This window comes from Oncorhynchus gorbuscha, linkage group LG01 (genome assembly GCF_021184085.1).
Source record: "Oncorhynchus gorbuscha isolate QuinsamMale2020 ecotype Even-year linkage group LG01, OgorEven_v1.0, whole genome shotgun sequence".
Taxonomy (NCBI): domain Eukaryota; kingdom Metazoa; phylum Chordata; class Actinopteri; order Salmoniformes; family Salmonidae; genus Oncorhynchus; species Oncorhynchus gorbuscha.
Genome location: NC_060173.1, coordinates 79,115,893 through 79,128,250, shown reverse-complemented (window position 1 = coordinate 79,128,250; position 12,358 = coordinate 79,115,893). Strand labels below are relative to the sequence as shown.

The following is a 12,358-nucleotide window of genomic DNA, read 5'->3' as shown; positions in this document are numbered from 1 at the left end:
CAGATAAAAACACACAACAAAGGATACCATGCTGTCAAATCCTGAAGCCTGCCAAGCAGCAACATCTCACTCATTATGACATTTGCAGTTTTCCTGACATTTCCACTGTACAGGGATAGAGATGATAGCATGTGTGTCCACTGGGAATATTCTCTCCCGTATGAAACATTAGCAAGCCTGGGGCTTCACAATGACCCCTGTCCTCACCCTGCTCCCCACCCGGCAAGCGTTGCTGTTCAACTGGCCTCCTGCTCTGGGATGAGCTGATGAATACAAACATGAGAGATGATTGAAGCGACATGTTTTTGTCCACCACTGTAGGCAGAATAACACTGGTCTTCATTAACATTAAGGTCAAGTCATATAAATAGTCTTTGACTATATACAATACCCTTTGTCTGGGGACATGGGGAAGCGCTCCGCTTAATATCCTCATATGCCATTGTAAATCATAGGCAGATTGTATATTTCTGAGGATGATCTCAAACATCCTTGAAATATCTACGATAACAGATGGAGCAATCCTGCGACGTGTGAGGAATCCATGCTTCATCACAGCAATCTCCAGGCAATTCGAGTCTTGTAGATTTTGGAGTCTAAACCAACCAATCATTGAAATGCGGAGAGCATCAGGTGAGGGGACCAAGATAAAACTGTGCAGGATTATATTTAACTGCCTTTGCCGTTATTACACTTGCATTCATTGGGTAGTCAGTGCAACCTGAAGCACTCTTGAGGTGCTTGTGCTGTGGAACAGAAATCTCTCAGTGAGCACGACATGGGCTATGTTTTGGCTGATCCCGTTCAACAGCTCATATCTATCAAAAACGTCATTTTCTCCTGGATTCCAACCACAATTGATCTATTATGGGATTATCTGACCTTGTAAATGGTCTTAATGTTTTACAATCAGGACATTTATGATTTGGAAGCTCAAATGTTCAATATATTCGATTGACCTCTTTCCCATAGTGGAGATGAAATGTTCCTCCTGCCTTGCAGGCTTTGCTGAGGTCTTTGAATAAACCAACATCATACCCTCAAGCCATCAGGATCCACAAACAGTTTCTGGGATGTGTTGACCTCTCTGCTGTTTTTCTTTCTAGGAAGTCAACCTTTTTCAACGTACTGACAAAGAGTCAAGCTGCAACTGAGAATTTCCCCTTCTGCACCATTGACCCAAATGAAAGCCGAGTGCCCATTCCAGATGAACGCTATGATTTCCTGTGCCAATTCCACAAGCCTGTCAGGTATGGGGTCTCACTGTTCACGTATTATTCACACTTCAGACTTGGGCTCTCTGGCAAATATGTGTAGACCACCGCAAATGTACACTACTGCAACATGAAAGACACAAACGTTTTGTTGACATTGAGTTGCCAGTCCTTTACAATACACATAAGGGATAACTGCAGGTTTTCATGTTATGTTTTTCTTTTAAGTAAGAGGCCATAACATTTAAGTGTCAGTGGCTGGCTATCGTATGTCATTATGAGCGAGGTTAGACCATCCTATTGGGTTGATGTGAGAGAGGGTCATAAATCACAGCAGGGAACGACTGTCTCTCTGTCTCTCTGGGGTTGGTGGTGTTGCGAAAGAGACTGTATAACATGTTCAGCATTGAGCAACGCAAAAACATACGCATTATGACTCTGCTAGGACTAATGTGACATAAACCCTATCACCCTTTAGTCACAGCTCTTGTGTCTCCAACCACATATTCCAGAGTGTAGGAGCCTGATGATGAATCAAGGTATGGCACATACCTCTGTTGTCAGTAGGAGGGTGATTAAGGTGTAGGGCCGGTGTTGGTGTACAGGCTGCTGCTTGGTTTCTGTTTCTCCTTTATCTGCGTTAAGTGGGAGGGCTGATAGGACCATGGGCTCCTAGGGCTACCAATTAGTCAGCGACAGGTCGCTAATGCCCCAGACATGATTTTGAAGACGTATATATATTTTCCATTGAAAACAAGAAAGTCTGATCACTGGCAATCTCCTCTGGCAGTATTGATTCATTCGTAAAAACCTGAGGAACACTTTCACCTCCCAAACATTGTACTTTTCTGTATTTTGTTGGTTATATACTACCCTAACCCCTACTACCTGTTCTGCAGCAAGGTGACCGGCCTTCCTGAACATGGTGGACATAGCAGGACTGGTGAAGGGAGCTCACGCTGGCCAGGGCCTGGGCAATGCCTTCCTGTCCCACATCAGTGCGGCGATGGCATCTTCCACACGACACGTGAGTCCCACCTGCCAGGCTATAGCGCACTGCATATCACTGTCTAAAACGACAGGCTTTTCATCTGTTTAGAAATGTGTCCCAATGCACTGCCCAGAATGAGCTAGTAAAGAGAACAATTACTGGAAAATGGACTTCATACTTCGCTGTAGAATCTTGTTGAAAGCATTTGGCAGAGCTTTTTACTGAGGCCTATATGGTTCTGTCTGCTGGGTTCCAAGATCAACACAATATTCAGGAATAGAGCAGATGAAGCCAGACCCAAAACTCACATTCCTATTGGGAGTTTCTCTCTGAATTGGAATCAGAGAAAAGTTAATGAAAGGGCCTGTGCCTGGTTTGGTAGACTCACTGCACACTACTCTGAGGTTGGGAAATACAACTAGACTCAGGGGAAGTCTTTAGCAGCTTCCTGTAACCACAGATTATTGTAACCTGATCCCAAAATGACACCGTTTGATTATGGTTGGGCACAACAAAGGGTCAGTAGCCTCCATGGCAAAACTACAGTACGATTAAAGAGAAACTGAACGTAATAAGCAACTTCTCCTTTTGTGGCATCGATATGAGTCAGAAACATTTTTATTCTAGTGTCAAAATTGACTACAAAGTGTAAATAGGATCATTTTGGTCAAAAAGTCAGTCTGGTCCAAAACGAAGATTTGCGAGATAATTAGGAAAAAATAGTATGTGATGGAATGAAATGTACCGTAACAGTTTTCCTCGGGATTTATTTCAGTCCTGCCCACAACTGGCAGCACCCAAGCAATCATCCATTCAGACCGCAGCTGCATGCAACCCGATCTTAATGCCCATGGTCAATTTGGTTTGACATTCGATATCCCTATGGGGCTAGTTAGGCACCATCAGTAAATTACACAATGTATATGGGACAATATTTTAACATTTCAATAGCTCCAAATTTCAATGACTTAAAAGCCTCAAATCAATTATAAACTGTAGAAATTCATATACAAATATTGAAAACATCTAAACAACTAAACGGTGTGCAACATGAAAGTATTGTCCCATTTACATCATGTCATTTATTGACGGTCCCTAACTAGCCCCACAGATAGGCTATCCAAAGCCAAACCAATTTTGCCACGGTTGCACACCAGCCGGCTGAAGCTAATTGGCAAAAGAAGTTGGCTAGCTTGCTAGCTAGTCTAGGATACTTCCACACACAAGACCTGGTTAGACTGTTTCAAGTTACATAGAAGGGTGAGTGACGGTAACTGTTTTGGCAGAGTGAAAGTACAAATGCTTCCCATGTTCGAACACACACGCAACAGACACCCACATCAAAGCACGCCTCCAAAACCCAAATCTCATTCTCAGTCGCATTTCCTAATGAGGCGAATTGAAACCAAGACTAAATCAGAAGGTTCAGCCTCCCCTTTAAGATATTGTGAAAAACTGAGTTTAAATGTATTTGGCTAAGGTGTATGTAAACTTCCGACTTCAACTGTAAGCACATATCAATTAACGCAAAACATATAACAACATCTTGAAAATACAGGTAACTGCCAAAATAAAGGAAACACCCACTTAAAGTGTCTTCATAGGGCATTGGGCCACCATGAGCCAGAACAGTTTCAGTGCATAGATTATACAAGTGTCTGGAACTCTATTGGAGGGATGCGACACCATTCTTCTACGAGAAATTAGATCACTTGGTGTTTTGTTGATGGTGGTGGAAAAATGCTATCTCAGGCACCACTCCAGAATCTCCTATAAATGTTCAATTGGGTTGAGATTTGGTGACTGAGACAGCCATGGCATATGGTTGACAGATATAAGCCTCTGGGAAGTTAAATAGCTTTTTAAAACACCTGAGTCGCACAGCAAAATGGAAGCATGTTTTCTAAACGGTGTCTTGTGAGATATGGCTTGAAGTGGCAATGCTCTATTGGCCCCTAGACTGGAACCAGTGAACAAGACCAATATTAACATGGCTGCTTCTCCCTGAAGCAACCACAGACAGGGGACAGCACAGCATCACAGGAAGCCTACCTGTATCTTTAAACTGAATATCACACATTTTAGTAGTGATATAACGTCAATATAGTACATGTAAGTTTACATAATACCTGTTATAAACAGTGCAACCTCACAAGAACAGCGGTTTCACAGAGACCGTTGACAAAATTGACGGATACAACATATCCTCTGTAGGTACATCTCACCTTGCATTACTTGCTCCTACGGGGTAAATTATTGCTAAAGCTTAGTTGTGATTGGTCCTACAGTGTGTGGTCCTCCATTGCATCAACAAAAGCAGACAACCTCCTCTCAGACCAATTGTCTAAGGAAACGATATCCTTCCATACCCAACACACCCTTTCGTGTAAGTCATCCCGTAACCTCCACTGGATACTGTACAGTATATTTCAATGGTTTGTTTACAAGGAAAGGAAGGTGCAATTTGACGTGCTTCTGTATATTTGAGGAGAGAAAACGAATCCCTTCCTGACAGGCTTCTTAATCACAGGAAAAAAAGAATAGCCATGTAGAGGATAAACGAACAGTGTGATAACTGTTCCATACAGCGGTGTGATAACTGTTCCATACAGCGGTGTGATAACTGTTCCATACAGCGGTGTGATAACTGTTCCATACAGCGGTGTGATAACTGTTCCATACAGCGGTGTGATAACTGTTCCATACAGCGGTGTGATAACTGTTCCATACAGCGGTGTGATAACTGTTCCACACAGCGGTGTGATAACTGTTCCATACAGCGGTGTGATAACTGTTCCATACAGCGGTGTGATAACTGTTCCATACAGCGGTATGATAACTGTTCCACACAGCGGTGTGATAACTGTTCCATACAACGGTGTGATAACTGTTCCATACAACGGTGTGATAACTGTTCCATACAACTGTGTGATAACTGTTCCATACAGCGGTGTGATAACTGTTCCATACAGCGGTGTGATAACTGTTCCATACAACGGTGTGATAACTGTTTCACACAGGGGTGTGATAACTGTTCCATACAGCGGTGTGATAACTGTTCCATACAGCGGTGTGATAACTGTTCCACACAGCGGTGTGATAACTGTTCCATACAGCGGTGTGATAACTGTTCCATACAGCGGTGTGATAACTGTTTCACACAGGGGTGTAATAACTGTTCCATACAGCAGTGTGATAACTGTTCCATGGATGTGCTCAAATATGAAAATGTCATAAGCAACACATTTGAGATAATCATCAGACTCTTGAGGTAGTTCTAGACATGCAGTCTCAGTCTGTCGCAAGGAGTCAGTTGAAAAGCTATTGGAAAATGGCCTCAGAAATTAAATGACACACTTATACTGTCCACATAGTAATCCCTTGCAGAGAGAACTTGGGAACAATTAGGAAAATGGCCTGTATTGTAACCCTGTCCATTTGGCCACTCTGCCTGCCACAGCCCAGTCACTAATCAGAGCTCTTTTCACAAAATGGGAAAGTCAATAGCTGCATACAATCAGTAAACAAATTTGGCTATTTTTATACGAGCCTCCATCTCCATTTTAGTAGCAGCAATTTAAATTATTCTAGCGTGTAACACTTTAATTGTGTAAGACAAAGATGATGTCAGAGGCACAAAAGAACTTCAGGCAGAGGGAGACCTATAAGTCATTTCTATGCTGCCACAGTGAGCCAGACAAGTGAGAAGTATTTTGTGGGGGTTGTTCTGCTGATGCACTCACATCTGTGTATTTACTGAGAATACAAAGGCAGTTAGTGGGCATGATAAACGGAAAGCAACAATGCTGAATTGCACCCGTGTTACAGAAATGACCTTTCAGCTTTCACGGAATAGTTTCACTATCCCTAAAAAGTTATTTATCTGCATAAAAATCAGGGGAACTCAGTGAATTACAGTGAATTATAAGTGAAATAATCTGTCTGTAAACAATTATTGGAAAAATTACTTGTGTCATGCACAAAGTAGATGTCCTAATCGACTTGCCAAAGCTATAGTTTGTTAACAATGTATGTACAGTTGAAATCGGAAGTTTACATACACTTAGGTTGGAGTCATTAAAACTTGTTTTTCAACCACTCCACAAATTTCTTGTTAACAAACTATAGTTTTGGCAAGTCAGTTAGGACATCTACTTTGTGTATGACACAAGTAATTGGTCCAACATTTGTTTACAGACAGATTATTTAACTTATAATTCACTGTATCACAGTTCCAGTGGGTCAGAAGTTTACATTCACTAAGTTGACTGTGCCTTTAAACAGCTTGGAAAATTCCAGAAGATTATGTTATGGCATTAGAAGCTTCTGATAGGCTAATTGACATCATTTGAGTCAATTGGAGGTGGATGCATTTCAAGGGCTACCTTCAAACTCTTTGCTTGACATCATGGGAAAAATAAAAAATAAATCAGCCAAGACCTCAAACCAAAACAATTGGAGACTTCGACAAGTCTGGTTCATTCTTGGGAGCAAGGTACCACATTTATCTGTACAAACAATGGTACGCAAGTATAAACACCATGGGACCACTCAGCCGTCATACCGCTCAGGATGGAGACCCATTCTGTCCCTTAGAGATGAACGTACTTTGGTGCGAAAAGTGCAAATCAATCCCAGAACAACAGCAAATTACCTTGTGAAGATGCTGGAGGAAACGGGTACTAAAGTATCTATATCCACAGTAAAATGAGTCCTATATCGACATAACCTGAACGGCCACTCAGCAAGGAAGAAGCCACTGCTCCAAAACCGCCATAAAAAAGCCAGACTACGGTTTGCAACTGCACATGGGGACAAAGATCGTACTTCTTGGAGAAATGTCCTCTGGTCTGATGAAACAAAAATAGAACTGTTTCGGCCATAATGACCATCATTATGTTTGGAGGAAAAAGGGGGGAGGCTTGCAAGCCGAAGAACACCATCCTAACTGTGAAGCACGGGGGGTGGCAGCATCATGTTGTGGGGATGCTTTGCTGCAGGAGGGACTGGTACACTACACAAAATAGATGGCATCATGAGGCAGGAAAATGTTGAGGATATATTGAAGCAACATCTCAAGACATCAGTCAGGAATTAACTTCCTGACTGATGCTCACAAATGGGTCTTCCAAATGGACAATGACCCCAAGCATACTTCCAAAGCTGTTTTAAAATGTCTTAAGGACAACAAAGTCAAGGTATTGGAGTGGTCATCACAAAGCCCTGACCTCAATCCTATAGAACATTTGTGGGAAGAACTGAAAATGTGTGTGTGAGCAAGAAGGCCTTACAAACCTGACTCAGTTACACCAGCTCTGTCAGGAGGAATTGGTCAAATTTCACCCAACTTATTGTGGGAAGGTTGTGGAAGGCTACCTGAAATGTTTGACCCAATTTAAACAATTTACAGGCAATGCTACCAAATACTAATTGAGTGTAAGTACACTTCTGACCCACTGGAAATGTGATGAAAGAAATAAAAGCTGAAATAAATAATTCTCTCTACTATTATTCTGACATTTCACATTCTTAAAATAAAGTGGTGATCTTAACTGACCTAAGACAGGATTTTTTTTTTTACTAGGATTAAACGTCAGGAATTGTGGAAAAACTGAGTTCAAATGTATTTGGCTACGGTGTATGTAAACTTCTGACTTCAACTGTATGTGCTCGCTTTTTTTTATAGTGACAGAAATAAAATGAAGCAGATCCTCAAACCAAAACCAGCTCGTTTATGTCTGTGTGTAGAAAACATACTTTCTAAATGAGGATGAGAGGATGCTGGTGCTTTTACTGTACTCTTTTACGACGATCTGTTTTGACACCATTGTTGTCCCTCTGTGGACTCCTTAGAGACTAAGCTGTATGTTCCACAAGTTAACCATTAAACGTTGCTGGTTTTGTTTTGCAATTATATACATGTTTTATCTGGTGTCAGGCAGTATAGGCTGCAGTATTCCAGGCACTTCTTTTATATTGCTTGATTATACGGTTGGGGGGGCGAGCACAATTTCTCTTGCCTGGAACGCCATGTTTGTGTCTGAAAATTAGAAACGGGCTTCTATAAAACATCCTACAAAAGGCTGCTGCTCTGTGGCAGAGCTAGCGCTCAACCTAAGTGAGTGTCAATAGTGTGCTTGTTAGTGCATGTACCTGTGCCTGACTGGTTGACCCGAACCTGATCAAATGAAGTGGGGGAGGTTTGGAAATCTCAGCCATGCTCTACAGTAGACCAGCCAGTAAAACGGAACTTTTTTCACTTTTGGTTTATTCCCAATTGCCATTATGGAAACCCTTTGTGAATGTAGGCCTATATGCAATTGTTTCCATTGGAAGCGAGGGACTAAACTACGCAAGACAATACATTTTTGACATTTTTCTCATTTTGTTTAGATGACACAATCTTGTCAGTAGTGATTTGTCCCTATATTATCAGAACATAGAGGAAGGATGCTAGATCTTGGATAGTGTAGACCACTTCCTTGTTTCAGCTTCAGCTCTACAAACACTCGACTCTACTCTATAAGAAGTAAAGCATAATTGCAGTTGATATTGTCTAAATTGAAATTCATCACTTTTCCAGCCCAACAGCTGCAGGTTGCTATAGAAATCCAGGTTGATTTAACTACACTGCCTCTGTTGTTAGTCTGAAGATTCTGGAAAACATACATTTAAATTGTGTTTTTCTTTAATAGTGAAACATTGCAGTTTTAAAATGTCTTTCTCATTAACTTGTTGGTATATTGATGTGCATGGTTATGTTCTAAACCGGGATCATCAACTAGATTCAGCCACGGGCCATTTCTTTCTTGAGCAGATGTTCGAGGGGCCACAAAGTAATTACAAATCATTTGTAGACTCCAAGTTGATCAAGAGAATCTCCTTTGGCAGTGACAAGAATCCCAGATTTAATATTTGACTAAAACATAACCATTTCAAACCTTGCCTACTTTTTTACAGTCACGTGTCTCTCTATTATGCATTGTAATACTTGGGAACTGATTTCCAAAATTTAAATAACTTTGAGTGGTCTTTTATGTCCAACAATGAAAATTCTCCCCAAAAATTGCTCAGAAAAGTTGGGGGGGGCCAAATTAACCTACCCACAGGCCAAACACGGCCCGTGGGCCGCCAGTTGTGGAACACTGTTTTAAAAAGTGCACCCTCCTCCAACTTTACATACCTTAGCTATAGACTTATCGAAGCCAGGCAGTGGTCAAACAGGCTTTTCAGCCTGGCGTGGGAACTTTGATGTCAAGTCAGACGTAGTTGCTCAATTCTCCCAGTAGTCTGCATGTTATGAATCTTTTTCAAACCCTAATGGTTTTGAAAAGCCTGTATAAACAGTGGATTTGCTTTTAACGAAACCTTCCAAAAACTATTAAGTGGCATTATGGCATCCTGAAAGCTGGTTCTATTAAATGCCCAGATTTCATAAGGGAGTAGTTTGAAGGGTAAGTGCTCCGAGTGCTTCTGCAGTGACTGGAACACTGTTGGATCCTCTTCCTGAGACACAGACACACAGACAAACTCGTTCCTGCTCACCGACTCTACTGAGTCTCCTGTGTCCCTTACCAGCAAGTGTGCTTCCCCACGTGGTCTCATTCACATTGGTTTCATCTCCAGCGATTTATTGAAGAAAAAGGATGCTCACAGACTCGTCCCTAGTCGTTGCGTGAGCAGGTCGAAGGCAGTATCAGAAATCGTATGCTTATGAATAGTCTGTTACCAGAGTCTGATACGGTACATAGGTGTGAGTCATTCTCATCCATGTGTTTGTCTTTCTCAATGTGCGTAGCCATAGCAGCAGTATAAACTGTAGTACATTCATCCACAAAGACTGGATTTGGTCAATCAATTGGAAAGCAGCAGTTTTTCTTGGCTCACACTCTTCTCACTTTAATTGAATGCCTTGAACACCTGCTTTCTACTGCCTTTAAACAAGATTCTCCTTAAACCAGCAGAAACAGACTTAGCATGCCATTACTATACCTTACATGAGGAAATATTGAGAAAGTATTGAATCGGTTACAGTCATAATATAGTGTTTGCTGTCTGTAATTTGATGAATAAAAACAGTGAACTTGAAACTCTGAATTTAAGAAAATGTTCATTTGAATTTAAGAAAAAGAAAAATGTCAACAACCCAGATACTGGTCATATTTGCCCATTACATTGATTTTCTGCCAAATGACGGCAAAGGGGTCTGGGTATGAGACTGTACGCTGGCTTTCCTGTGGAGGCCCCTCTGGTGTTGGTATGGAGGGGGGAATCATGTGACTCACAGAGATGTAAACAGGAACCTCTGGGGATGACAACTCACCCTGTTATTTCTCCGATTTTCTTTTTAACGATATTCCCTACTTCTGACATTTAGGCACTACTACTAGTGTCTATGTTCCATGGGTAATGACTGCCTGACAAAATCATCCACTGGTATTGTAAAATACTGTTTATGATGGAAAGGAAACGACCGTGATGAAAGCATAATGAATTGACAGCACCCTGTAAGTGTCCTCATAGCTGGTCACACTGCATTCACAAACATGACTGTTTAGTGGGTAAGCCACAAAATGCACAGACCGGAAGTGGTTGTGTTTTGTCTTTGTTTACATTGCTGGAGAGGCACTTCATGTCGAACTGGACTCGTGTTTTGTATGTATGAGCATTTGTCACAACTTTATTGAACAGTTATAATACAAGTGGATGTGTATTCAGTAGTCGTTAGAGTAGTCATACTCCAAACTATTTCCAGTATTAAGAGAAATAATACCTGAAATGGAATTGACCCCAGTTCCATTTCCAAGTGCTCTACAGATATCAAAGGATTACATACTTTCCAGAACTGCGTTTAATCTGCAGAGCAGATAAATTATGTATTAAGTTACTTTGTTTTTATGCGCTAGCACAATCATTTATTTTAGAAATGCAGCCGGCGTGTTGTCGTGAGCCCCGGCATTTATACGGTCTGCTGTTTTACAGAGTGATGTGATTTCCTGGAGACACAGAGCGGATGCACAGCATTTTGCTCTGTTTTACTTGGGAAGAACAGAATCCTCCTTGTTGTTTGTGGGCTGTGTTGAGATATGCTGTCACGCCGTTTAAAAGAGCATTTTGATTCTGCCAGAATGAATGAGTTTTTGTCAACCTCCACTCATCGTGGCTGACTAGACTAAAACGTCTACCCATCTTGACTGGAGATCACAGCAGCTCCAGATAACATGCTTGGTGATTGAAGGTCGAAATATTTTGAATTCTAATGGGGCTGCTGGATGAATGGCCTGAAATAGACTGTAGAATTTGTCTGCTTCCTCCTCCTGCCCCCCTTCCCTGTCCACTGTGAAAAGAAGCATTTGGAATGGCTGGGCCCGATGATCATAGAATTATTGGATGTTGATTCTAAACCCCTCAAAGAGGAGTTGCTATGGAGATCTCGTTCCAAACTGTGAAATGATTCACCGTTGAAAGGCTGGAGGGTCTGAAAGCCGTACACATCATTGTTCAGGTGGCGGTTGGTTAGGAAATTGCTGGTGCCTGTGCAATCAGCACCGCTATGGTAGTTAAGGATCTAAAAAGGTTTGTTCTCTGAATGATGGGGGACAACAGTGATGTGCATATGATGGTTCCTTTCAATCAAGGCGCCCTCAGACCCACTGGCTTTAAAAAAACGACAGAGGAGGCTTAAATGAAAAGGGAATGAACACCATTATTGTCTATCAAAGTTAATGAAATCTGGAGCCTCCCCAGTACATTCATTCTTCAGCTGCATAAATAACCAACTAGACTGAGAGGTTATCGTCTCAGTCGGATGTCAGCTTTTGACTTTGGTACCCATTTTCAGTGGCAAAAGATATTTGCTGAAAGGCTACCACATTTGATACATCAGTTTGGTTGGAAGTACTACAGTTTAAATTGGAATGGGAGATACCTTATGAGGTAGCCGACTAATATTCATAGGACGAAACAATATCATTGTGTGACAATCAATTATGAAACGTGGGATCTTTGTCGGAAAAATGAGGACGTACTTATATACCAACATAACATTTCTGATATCCTTAACAAACAAAAAAGGTAAGATACAGATGCATTTTCCGTTTATGCTCTCTGTTGAGAAACTAAATAACCTAAAAGAAGGAAGATGAGTCCGACA

General features: G+C 41.4%; 1 pseudogene; it reads left to right on the top strand.

Moving 5' to 3' along the window:
• The window catches only part of LOC124018339, a 66,894-nt pseudogene that overhangs the window by 3,498 nt on the left and 51,038 nt on the right, over window positions 1–12,358 (top strand).